This window comes from Rhea pennata, chromosome 11, assembly GCF_028389875.1.
Source record: "Rhea pennata isolate bPtePen1 chromosome 11, bPtePen1.pri, whole genome shotgun sequence".
Classification (NCBI taxonomy): Eukaryota; Metazoa; Chordata; class Aves; order Rheiformes; family Rheidae; genus Rhea; species Rhea pennata.
Window position 1 is genome coordinate 5,594,442 of NC_084673.1, and position 12,035 is coordinate 5,606,476.

General features: G+C 47.4%; 1 protein-coding gene across 1 annotated transcript in view; it reads right to left on the reverse strand.

Moving 5' to 3' along the window:
• GPC3 (glypican 3) overlaps positions 1–12,035 on the reverse strand; it is a 117,629-nt gene that overhangs the window by 98,405 nt on the left and 7,189 nt on the right. The window lies entirely within an intron of this gene.

A 12,035-nucleotide genomic window follows, 5' to 3' on the forward strand; every position in this document is an offset into this window, starting at 1 on the left:
TCTCTGCTCCCCACAGTAAAAAATTCTGGTGACCTTTTCTTTAATTAGCTCAAGCCTTTCCCGGGCTTTGAAACAGAACTTGAAGTTTCATGGGATTTTGTGAAAGGCTATATAAACATGAACTATTTTGTCACAGACTGGGGATGCAGTTGGGTTGGTTTTTGCCATATCTGCAAAATGTACCCACATCCAACTCCCTTGGGCTTTGAGGGCAAGAGAAAGGAATCCAAGACGAGGGTTTTTTTTGTTTTAACTTTGTAATCTCCTGCTTTTCAAAATAGGGCCCAGGATTCTGTACATTACTGCTCCTTTTTGTTAATTTAAGGAAAAAGCAAAGTTCAAGTACTTAGAAGTACTTAGAAGTTGGATGCGGCTCTTCTAGATCCTTGCATTGCCAGAACTCAGCAGACATGGACCGCACAGAGCAGGCACCAGGCAAGGAGGCTGTATCCAGCCCCAAGACCTACACCTGAAATACACATCGCTGAATAAATAAAGTCTTAAGCAGGCCGTATTTCTAAGCTTTAGTTTTGCTGTTTGTGGAACAAACATGCCACTCAGTGTCGAGTATCAGCATGAAAATAAAGTCATCATTGGTAAAATACTCACATACAATTGAAATTTTGGGGAAGAATCCTGTCCTTAGGTGCCGTTTGAAGGAGTCAAGAACCAGGCTTCAAACAAACGAGGAGAAAGAGAAAGGGTCAGTAAGGGACAGTACTTATTCAGCGCCCTTACACAAGGGGAGAAGCTCGTGGAAAAATACACATGATCATGTAATTACAGGCTCTATTCTAATGCATGGGATCCAAGAAACCAAATTGAGGTTGCACGAATTGCCCGGTTTGTCACAACCTTCATAAACTTTTCAACCTCAATAATGTTCTTCTAATGTAGCTTTCTGAATGCAATTTTGTGATTTAGCAGTTGGTATGAGGCAAATCCAAGAGAATCACTGTATGTCTTTCTCCTGGCTCTGTACCTTCAAGATGCATTTCAGGATCAAATATTTACTTACAAGTGCCTCTGATTACTGGTATTAAATGAAAGCCAACGCTTCACATCAACATCTTTGAACTGGTGAGAGGCTGAAAACCACTCATCTCTCTACCTTGTGATGCTTAATGGTGACATAAGCATGAAAAGCAATGCAGAGCACTTTACAGTGCATCTTCAAGGTGTAAAATAAATAAATAAATAAATAAAAATAAATCTGTGCAACCTATGCAAAGCAGTGGTATACTGCCCATCAGTTCAAGCATTGCATCCTGAGCTGCATCCCTTAGAAAATGAACCATTTCCCCAAAATGTCAAATTCACTGCTTACTCTTTGCTGGTGGCAGAACATAACGTTCAGAGTTAGCAATATCATTCCAGGCCGTTATCTAAACGAATAGTCTATCAACATGGCAAAGATGGAAAAACCAGCTTATTGCCTCTGGCACCAAAGCTGCTACAAACACCAACATGCAAGTGGCATTTCTCAGCACACACCTAGGTCTCCCTGCTAAAAAAACAGCCTGTCTGAAAAGCAGATGAGAAGAGCTACCTCATACGGAAATATATCTTTAATCTTTTTGCAGCTATCACAAAGGTCCTTCTCAAGGACAACAGAGGCTACATCAGCTTGCGTGCTCTACAAGGCATCGCTTTTCCTAGCCTTACTTAAATCTAGCTCACTGTCTGAACCTGGGATCTGCAGGGATCCGTCTCCCACATATCGCTCGTGTTGAACCCGCAGCACCCACGGAGAGGGCTGCTCCTGCGAGGAACGCCGCACAGCGCCTCGAGGTCAGGCGTCATCCTCCTCAACCCAGCAAGTGCCACCTTCTCCAAAGAGAGAAGACCACCACTCATTGCGACTTTTCATATTCCCCGCAGGAGAGGCTCAGCAGAAGGCCACCACCAGTGCTGGGCTCTTGCTTTTGTCTTCACATTTCTCACTGGTGCACTAATAGTGGGGACCCAACTATTTTTTTTCCACTTCCATTTAAAAATTACTTTTCTTTTTAAAGCCTACAAGGGCTTAACTTAATTGCAGAACCATTTGCAAATCATGCACCCCAGCTCCTCTTCCACTCGGCTGAGAGATGCAAAGATTTGCAGCATGCATGGAAAATCCTTCTCGGGCTACGTTAAAGACCTCCATCTAGTTCTCTCCGAGTACATACCAATTCCCATAGGTTTCATAAGGATCATGGCTCTGTGGCCAGACATCAGAGCCTGAGCACTGCCTTGACAAACAGCATAAATAATCTTAAAAGCCTTGTCCAGGGGGAACTTCAGCACCTAAACTAGCTGATGAAGATTTCCACAGTAGGAACAGTAATTCTCACCCGGCCGTGATCCGGGCCGGCACACGCAGTTAAAGGATCAAGGCTACTATCGTCTCCCATTTAAGAATTCTTTAGAATTTATGAACCAGTATTTAAGAACAGCTGATAAATTGTTTTAAGATCACTTATACAGGGGCATTGAAAGAGATTGAACTAATTTTGTAATTAAAAAGCAATAAAAGTCTGTGTGTCATTTCATTATAATTCCTCTAAAATTTGGTAGCAATTTGATTTTATTTTTTCTAAATGAGAAAGATTGAAGGGAACATGTTGCTCCAATTAGCCTTCACATTCTTTCCTTTGCTTTCAATGCAAGCCAGTCTCCTTGCATGGGTTACTAGGCATATTTAACTTGCTTTCTCTAAGAAGAGAACATCGTTTTTCATTGCAATTATAATAAGAATTTCACCATACAAATATGCTGCATTACTATAACCCGTTAGTCACCAATTTCACTTAAAAGAATAGTGAATTCCAAAGCGATGAGCTGTAATCCTAGATGCAGCTTTACTGTTCTCTACTGCTTTTAAAATTGCTTCTTTATGACACTCAGTCATAGATTTTTCTGACATGAAGATGACAAATTTGGGAAGAGCTAATCAGCTGCAGACTCGTCTACAATTGATCCAAACTGCTGTTTGATTTGCCTGTCTCAGAGGGTTGGGTTTTTTAATCTTTCCTTTCTGACCAACAGGCTTATGTATTTTTTTAAATAAACATTCAGATTATTTTTTTTCCAAATTAATTTTTTTTAATGTTTGTAATGAAGTATGTGGTTCTGCCCACATTTCAGCTGTCGTAAAAGATGCACTCTATTCGTAGGTGCATTACTTTGTGGAAATGCATTTAATTTCACTTGCTAGGGTCTTCACCCACCCTTGTGCAGCATCTACCACCACACCAGCCCTGCTGTCCAGCCCACAGCCCGATGCTGACCCACCACCGCTGGTGCTGAGCATATCGGCCCAATCCTGCATGCAAAGAAAGCCACTCTGTGTGCATATCACAGCATCAAGGGATTCGATGTAACTACCAAGATTTGCACATGCCAAGATACCACCATCCTGCCAACATCACTTCCAAGCAGTACAACAGAGGAAAGGAGAAGAGGGAGGAAGAAAGAGGGAAGGGAGGAAAAAAAAGATGTCGTTTCATCCTGCTGGTCACCAATCTCTGTTTTGTGGTAGTCCCGAACAGATCTACAATGTGAGACAGAGCTAAAAACTTTCATGGGCATGCTGCAGCCAGCTCCTTAACTCACTCTGGGCTGCCTAAAATTGATTTTTATTGCCAGTCCTCCAAGCACACACCACCGCAAGCTGACGGGTTGCCCAGAAGCAGCAATCAGCTACAGCATCACTGAGACTTCAGGACTATTATGAGCAAAATTTTTTCCCCTTTGTAAGGAACCTCATGAAACTGTAGTAGGCCTACATTTACCAGAAAGTCAGAAGGGTTTAATCTTGTTCTTGGCTTTAAACAAAGCAAAAACAGAAAACAAGCCCACCACAAAGAATGCAGGAGAACCAGGCAGTAACTATCACCCTTGCTATTTTTAGCTGGTGAGAATACTGCCAGCCTTGAGCTCTCGTGAGACAGAGACCAACCCTTCCCAAACATTAATAAAAGTTGGGGCTCTTCTCAACTGCCTGGTGAGATCTGTCTATGAGATGCACTCAGGTCACGTTCCTCTGCAGCCAAAGGGCAAGAGCCTCCCAGGTTCCCAGAAACTTGTGTAATACCATTTCCAAAACCAGGCCCTGCAGTGCGTTTTCAGCAACCTAAAAATGAAGCATTTCTTCCCCATTAGGCAGCCTTCTCCCACACGCTTGCCTCCAGGAATTCCCTGCGCTAGAGTTTCCACTGCTGCTGATGAACGGTAAATTATCTTCTGGTGCGAGGCAGGTTTCCTCCACCCCTCAAGTCACAGCTGACTTGGGTGGCAATCTGTGTCACAGCCCCACCAAACACACCGGACACCAAAAACAGGCTGCAGACTCCTGTAGCAACTCTAGAAGCTCAGCAGCTTGGACGAGGGGACGTGGACCCTCTCCCATTGCACTGGATCTCTTGGTGCACAGAAGGACACGGCCACCCTCCAACATCTGCAGAGCTCCCAAGCTCAGGTTTGGTTTTAAAAGGATGAAGACACGGCTCAGCTTGCCATTCCTGCCAAGCAGCTGGTCTGCTCAGGCTTGACAAATTAAATTCAAACATTTAACAAAACACTGGGAAGATCCCACGTCCATCAGCATCTCTGGCATTCACGCTGAACAGATCTGCTTTACTTTTCCAATGAGCGGCACATACTACGAATCCGCCAGACTGGCTCGTCTGCTGCTCCGTGATGTTGGAAGGGGTACAGAAAGGTGTGCCTCTTCCGTGCCCAAAGAATAAAGCTAATTTCACACTATTAAATTTGAGTAGTGAAAGATATTAGACTAAAACACTCCTATGATTTTACAAGTTTTTAAGAATAAAACTCATCAAAGCTTGAAAACTGTTAATCTTGGTACCTCTAGTGTGTCCAAAAATTACACAAGCTGCCACAAAGCGGAAAATCCAAGAAACACTACTAGACACGCTAGCACAAAAAGGTCTCATCTGCCCTCACTGTTTGAGCAGCATTTCTCACAGATTAATATACTTCCATAATAAAATGAAAAGATTATAAATTGCTAGAATTGATTTCACATCAGTGATGAAGTCACACAGTGAGTAACACACCTGAGATGACCCAGTTTGCCGGAGGGCGCGCGAAGCCACTGACAGTTTAATTGGCTCGGCAACAGTTCATATCCCTCGCGTGAAACGCACCGTTGGCCGTTTTATCGCTGTATCTTATTGCTGCTTTAAAAGTAAAGCAGATGACAATCTAGCAGAACGTTTTCTTTGCAGAACCAGGCTCCTGCCACGGGCTTTATTGGTGGGTGTAGGCTTCCTCCCCCTTCCTCCCCAGCAGCGTTTGCAACCCGGACCCTCCACGCGTCTCAAACACTTTGTACAGTGGAAGTGTCTCTCTCATCCTCTTGGGCTAAGAGATGGAAAATTCTGGCACGCCCATTTCTGTATGGGAACTACCAGGAAAAAAAAAAATCTTATAACCGTTTGAGGGTGACGTGACATTTATAGCATGCTACTGCAAACCAGAAAAATGTAATTTGACTACTTTACAGTAGCAGGAGGCATTTTAGGCACGTTAGTACTTTAACTATCAAAGAGAGTAACTCCCAACTCAAAATGTAACTACAGAGAACAACCCATTTCTAGAAGCAGAAGACCGAGAGGAACGTACGGGTCCTCTCACTCTGGTTATCGTGCATCCTCCCCTTCCCAGCTAGGGGGGAAAAACCCTCCCTTCCTCGGCATGCCCCGGGCCTGAATCAGGGACCCTCAAGCCCGACACTTAAGCGCAGCGCTTAAAAACGCTGAAGCAGCACGTGAGCAATTACAGAAAGCCCCCTATTCACCTCCGAGGCCCCTTTCCCCGACGAAGGGACGGCCGCCGGCAGGATTCGGCGGCGGGGGAACGGGACGCCCGCCCAGCGCGCCCGCTCCGGCGGCGGGGGGGAAGCGGCAGCAGGGCGGGCGTCCCGCGAAGCCCGCCTCGGCCCGGCACCTCCGAAGCCGTGCTTTCTGCACCTCGGGAGGGCAGTTTCATGCCCTAAACTCCCGCATGATGGATTTTACAGTTTGTTGAAGAAACTCATCAATCCTCAGCAGTCATTTCCAATGCCCAGAGCTTCCACCAACTTCTGCGTTTTGCTGATCCCCCAATTTCAAATCACCCGAAACCGCTGCTCCTGTCACAGCTCTGCTCCTAAAGCTGAGCGCCGCAGCACGCTCCAGACGGGCAGCTCCGCGCGCCGGTGCGGCAAGCAGATTAACTCTGATTTATGAACAGTAAGTTCTGCTTATTTGAAGGGAAACGCATTACCTCCATAGAGCAGCTGCGACAAGCGGCGATCCCTCACTGCGCAGACGGCTCTTTCCAGCTACTTGCAATCATCAGTTTGGAGCACGGTTATTAACCTGGGAAACATATCGCCGCAGTCCTCCACAAACTTCGTGCACCCAAAGCATCTGGCAGGAAGCACTGCCAACAGCAGAACAGGGCCTGAACCGACCCACTGAGACAACTCCCATTTTAAACACACACTAATAAAAACAATAAAACGAGAAGCTTTCAGAGACGAGACCCTCCACTGAGGATGTGCATCAGAGGGATGCACCAAGGCTTTAGTCAGCGAAGGCCTGAAGAGCAGCAGGAGGATCAGAGATCAATCTGTAACGCTTATTTAGTTGTAGAAGTCTAATGAGTTTTAATATTCTCTGCTCAAAATGAATTCATTCCTAAAATGTCAGCTTAGTATTTAACTAAGAGTTAGCAGATGCGCCAGAGCCTCCGCCTCAGACGGCGCCGCAGGGGCTCCGGGACCGCCGGCGTCTTCACGCGCGCCGTTCCTCCCCCGGAGCCCCACGCCAGCCGCTGCCCTCGCGCCAGGTCTGGCTGTAACCAAGCACGTTTCTTTTTGCATTTATTCAGTTAGCAGCCGTTTCCCTCGCGCTGGAGAAGCGCTGTGCGTGCCCTTTTTCACGAGCGCGAGGCAGGGACGAACGAGCCTCGCCGGTGGAGAGGAGCCAACCCTTCTCCCTCCCAGAACCTCGCCACGTAACCAAAGCCATAACGCCCCCAAACCCTAACACGCGGCGTCAACGCTGAACCGCGAGCGGCGTAGGTCACCTCTGGTTTCACTAAACACAGCGATCTCACAGAAACCGGCCTAAAAGCAAGCTGCAGGCTAGCGGACAAGCAAACGCAGTTTGCAATGCAACACGGGGTTAAAAACTCAACTGCAAATCTTCATGAGGCCAAACACAACAGATGATGGAAAGTTTTCTGTCGGTGCAGTTTAGGAGTGGGGGAAAGAAAGAAAACCGAAGACCCAAGCTCCCATTCTTACCTAGCTCTGAAAAATTACGGGGCATCAGATGTGAAATACTATTTAGCACCTGCAGATACTTTGTTTCATCAAGAACTGAAACATAAAATGTCTTTACTGTCATACCAAGTCAGAGAGAATGGAGATAACGGATGTCATCAAATAGTTAAAAAAAAAAGGAAGGAAGGACGGAAGGACGGAAAAAGAAAATAAAGTTATTTCCAGGAACCCATGGCTCCACAAGCCCCAAGAACACTTTTTATGGCGGACATCAACCATCCTCGTGACGCAGTTTCGGGGAGCACCTCGAGGACGAGGCACGGCTAACGAGCGCGCTTGCGTTAATCGCGTAGCGCTCGTTGCGTTAATCGTGTCCGCTGACCGCCGTTACGGCTGGAAGCAGGAGCTCGTCCCGGGAAACCGCTCTCGCTCAGCTGGCTTCCCGAGCGCGGGAAATCCCTTCGGAGGGCTCAGCCGGAGCACGGCTTCCTGTCCCAGCCTGGACTGCAACCGAAGAAACCCGCTCTGAGGTGCCTGGGACCCCCCCAGCAGCAGCCCCGGGAGGAGCAGGCGTTTTCCGCCCGCTGAGCCCGGGACCCGTCGGCGCGCTGGTGGTTCAGCTCGGGCTCCGCAGCTCTCCGCCCTGCTCGGCCCCGCCGCTTTCCACGCACGGGTTCCCGCGTTTCCAGGCTGGACACCAGTCTCTCCTCACCTAACGGATGCTGCAGGCATCTTAGGTTTTACCCAGAGAAGGCAAAATCAGTAAAGATAAAAGTTTTCATAGAGCTAAACCTCTGCAATAGGGAAGAAAAAAAAAAAATCACAACTCCCTCACCTTGACTCTAAAGTAGTAACAGCAGCTCGTGAAAAATGAAAAGCCTTGAAGGATTCGGAATAAGACTCTTGGAGAGACAATCACTGATCTTTTATCTTCCAGACTTCAAGCAGAATCAAGTTCTTCAAAGAAAACCCAATAAACCCCAGACGTTTTCATCATAACAAAATAAATAATTCAGTCGTATTTTAGAGGACTCCAATATTAGGATTGGCTATTTGATATATTTGTGGCTTAGGTGCCTCTAAACTGATTAAAGATAACCTGATAGAAGCCTGCAATGTCAAAACTGTCTTCATCCCTGACAGATATGAATGGATAGCGTAAATAACTATAAATAACCAAAATGGCTGCATTTATGCCTAATGGAGGATTTACAGCCTTCAGAGCTGCCTGGCAGGACTAAGAGTTACGGCTCGGCCTTTCTCCTCCTGCAGCACAGAGGAAGAGATGAACCCAAGTCTTCCTCACACCCGCTGCTTTGCCAGGACCACCGAGAGCTCAGAGGAGAGAAAAAGCAGGAATCGCCCGTGGAAAGGAGAATACGGAACACCCAGAGGCAGGTTTGTCTGCCCAGGTGCGATCACTGCCTCCTCGACCCTGCTCTGAAGCAGACCTCCCCGAAGCCCCCGAGATCTCCGCAGCCTCCCCCAGGCACCCGAGGGCTCTCCGCTTGCCGCCAGTTCCCGTTTGCAGAGGGCTAAACACCGTTGCCTTTGATAGGAAAAGGATCAAGCCTTAATTTAAGGCTGGAAGATGTCACCAAGGGAAGTTTAACTGGCCACGGTCCAGTCCGGGTATCGGCATTCCTGCCTCCCCTGTGTTTCAGGGGAACTTCATCCTTCCTCTCCTTAAGGCTAGGATGGAAACTAGCTCTGCCGAGGAGCCGGGGCATCCAGCCGCTCCTGTCCCTGGCTGCCCAGTGCCAAACCGCCGGGCCCTGCACAGGCTGCTCTGCAAAAAAAGAAGGGCAGGGGAGGCCAGCCCTGGGGTCAGCAGCACGCGTACGGCGCACCTCCCCATCTGCGGCGTATCTCCCGCCTGCACGGACCGCCGAGCGGCCGCCGGCCCGGCGCTCGCACCGTGCCCAGGCAGGCCACGCCGGCAGCGGCTGCAGAAGGGCGCTGCGAGATCCTGCTGATAACTTATTTAAGCAATCGTTAAAATAATGCAATTAACTTTCTCCAGGAGCACACCACGCTACTCCCGCCGAAGCGGCCCCTAGCAGTCAGCCGCGCCGTTCCCGACTGTGCTCCAGGCTCGCTCCAAGGGGAAGATCACCGGCAATTCCTGCACGGAGCAAGGGGTGCCGATGCTCCTCTTCCCTTCGACAGCCCTTCGGTGCTGTCCCGTTAGCCCTCCCTTCTTAAAACCTACATTTCCCCCCAGCAAAGAACAAGGGGGCACATATCACTATAGGGTGATTTATAATTGAGCAGCCAATACAACTTTAATTTTCTGCTATCCACCCTGCAACCTGTCAGCACGCGAGAGGAAATTTTACGCCACCACTCACAAGAAGAATCCTGAGCTTCGGAAGTAAAGGAAATATCAGACATGACGAATATGCACAAAACCCACTCCCTCCCCAAGCCCCCGCACCAGACAGGAACAGGGAACACTTTGAGTGGAAGGAGAAAATAAAATAAAATAAAATAAAAAACTGCCCACAAAAAAATCCTAGAGTAAGATTTAAGTGCAGTGGAGGCAGCTACAATCAATTGTAACAGTGTCAAACTCAGCAAGTTTCCAAGAGATGAAATCACTACTTAAATCATCTCCATAATTTTAAGAAATGCCTGTAAGATAAGACCAGGCTCCAACCGTAACATTTAAATTTAGCGAGGGAGGGATTTCGGGGAGGATTGTTTTTCCCCTTAGCTACAATAAAAAAAAAGAACCCAAGGGTCTAAAACTAATAATCTAATAAACTTTGCTAAGTGAACATTGTAACAGATAGGCCTGGATACGAATTTTTGTAAATGCCAGACAATTTCCCTTGATCTCTATCAGCGGAGATGTAGCCCCAGCTTCAGCAGGAAGAAATTAGATTTGGTGCAAAATAATAACATCTGGCAAGATTTTGTTTGTCAGACTAGCGGTCCCTTTAGATGCGGGACTGGAGATATTAAAACGAACGCTGACGGGCTTCGCTGCTGTGCTTTCAGCAGGCGGCACGCTCCTCGGCGGAGGGTCCCCAGCGGGCGCGGGGGCAGCCGCAGCGCGAGCGCCGCGGGCCGTTTTCCAGCCCGCAACCAGCGGTCCTTGGCACAGCCCCCGGGAAAACCGGAGACAGCAAACGGGCGCGATGCCCCACACCGACCCGCCGCGGGTGCCTGCCCCCCCAGCCTGCGGCGTGCTGGGTCCGGATGCAGTTTCTGGAGCTGAAACAGCCCTGGGTTCTGCAGCCGTCAAAAATACACAAACAGCAATCAAAAGATCCACCTAAAAAATATAAAGGCGTTAATCTGTAAATGTTGAGCATCTAGATTTAAAGATAACAAAAGCACCCAAATTTGGAAAACTAATGAGGTTTTCTTCTGAGTCTAAAACACTTCATATAAGCTAATTAAAGTGAACTGCTCTATAGCTCCAGTTAGAAATTCCTCTTCTACAACAGTATTACAAAAAAGTGTCTAAAATCAGCAGTGAGCTTCGGCAGCAGCGTGGTCAGGAACGTTTCAATGAAATGCTTTTCCGCCCCCGAGAAGAATAGCATGAGCAATTCTCTGATTCTGTATAATAGCAATTTACGGAAAAGCAAGGCTTTTCAGAATAACATTAGCTTCAAAACCCTCGCGTGCAGAAAGGGTCCTCATGGCCAGGATGGTACCTGTGGTCAGAAATCAGAGCAAGGGATGCGGCTCTCTCCGGAGGAGGCAGAAGGTTCATAGCAACAGGACCTGCCTCCACTGCGCCAGACAACTTTGGATTTCATTCCTTACACACCAAGAACTCCAAAACTGCAATGTGTTGGTCAAGTGGTAGCAGAGGAGGCAGAGACTTTGTATTCCAGCCAGCTTATTCACCATTTCTGAAGCTAGTCCACATTTTCTGTGCCTATCGAACCTGGATCTCATCAGTTTTACCCCATTTGGTCTAGCAAATTGGAACTGAATGGTCATTGCATTAAGAGCTATAAAAAAACAAGAAAAAATACTGTTACCTCCTCAGCATTTTATTTCATTTTACTTTCAGAGAAACACAACACATCTGAGACATGGCCCAGAACAGAGCTTTGCCACGATCCCATGGGCTTGGGTCTCACTGTTAGTGAGGCATGAACAAAAATAAATCAGATTATTCCGCAAAAATATCAGCATGAAGGAAAAAAAACATGCTTGATTGCTCATGCTTTCTTTTGTAAATATAGGCAAAAATGCTATTAATACAGAATGATAGATTCCCAATATGAGAGCACTCAACAAACAAGCGATCTTTTCACTGCACATTAACCATCAAGGGGAATAAGTTTTGCTGGCGCAAAGGCTCTGAAAAAACAGTTGTAGATTTAAGTGACAACACGAACTGGCACATATTTGCAATAGAAAATGTTTGTCAAAGGTCAGTTTTTGCTAAAATAAAAAAAAAAATCACATTACAGCTAGGAAAAGAACAGAGCTTCAGCACAGCTTCAGGTTACCAAGCAGTCCCGCACCCGCGGCAAGCAGGACGGCCAGCGCTCGCGGCCGCCGCGGCTCCACCACCTCCACTGCGAGCAGCCAGCTTTGGTCGCGCTACCAGCAAACAAATTTCCACGAGATGCTTACCAAGCGTTACACTGGGGTAACAGCCAGACCGTATTGCTGCAAGCTGCTTTTTGGAGCTGGAGGAGGCAGAAAAGATGGTACTCCCACAGATGGGTCGATTCTTGGAGAAGGAGGGGGTTTCATTTATTTTTAAATTTGCACATAAATAGGC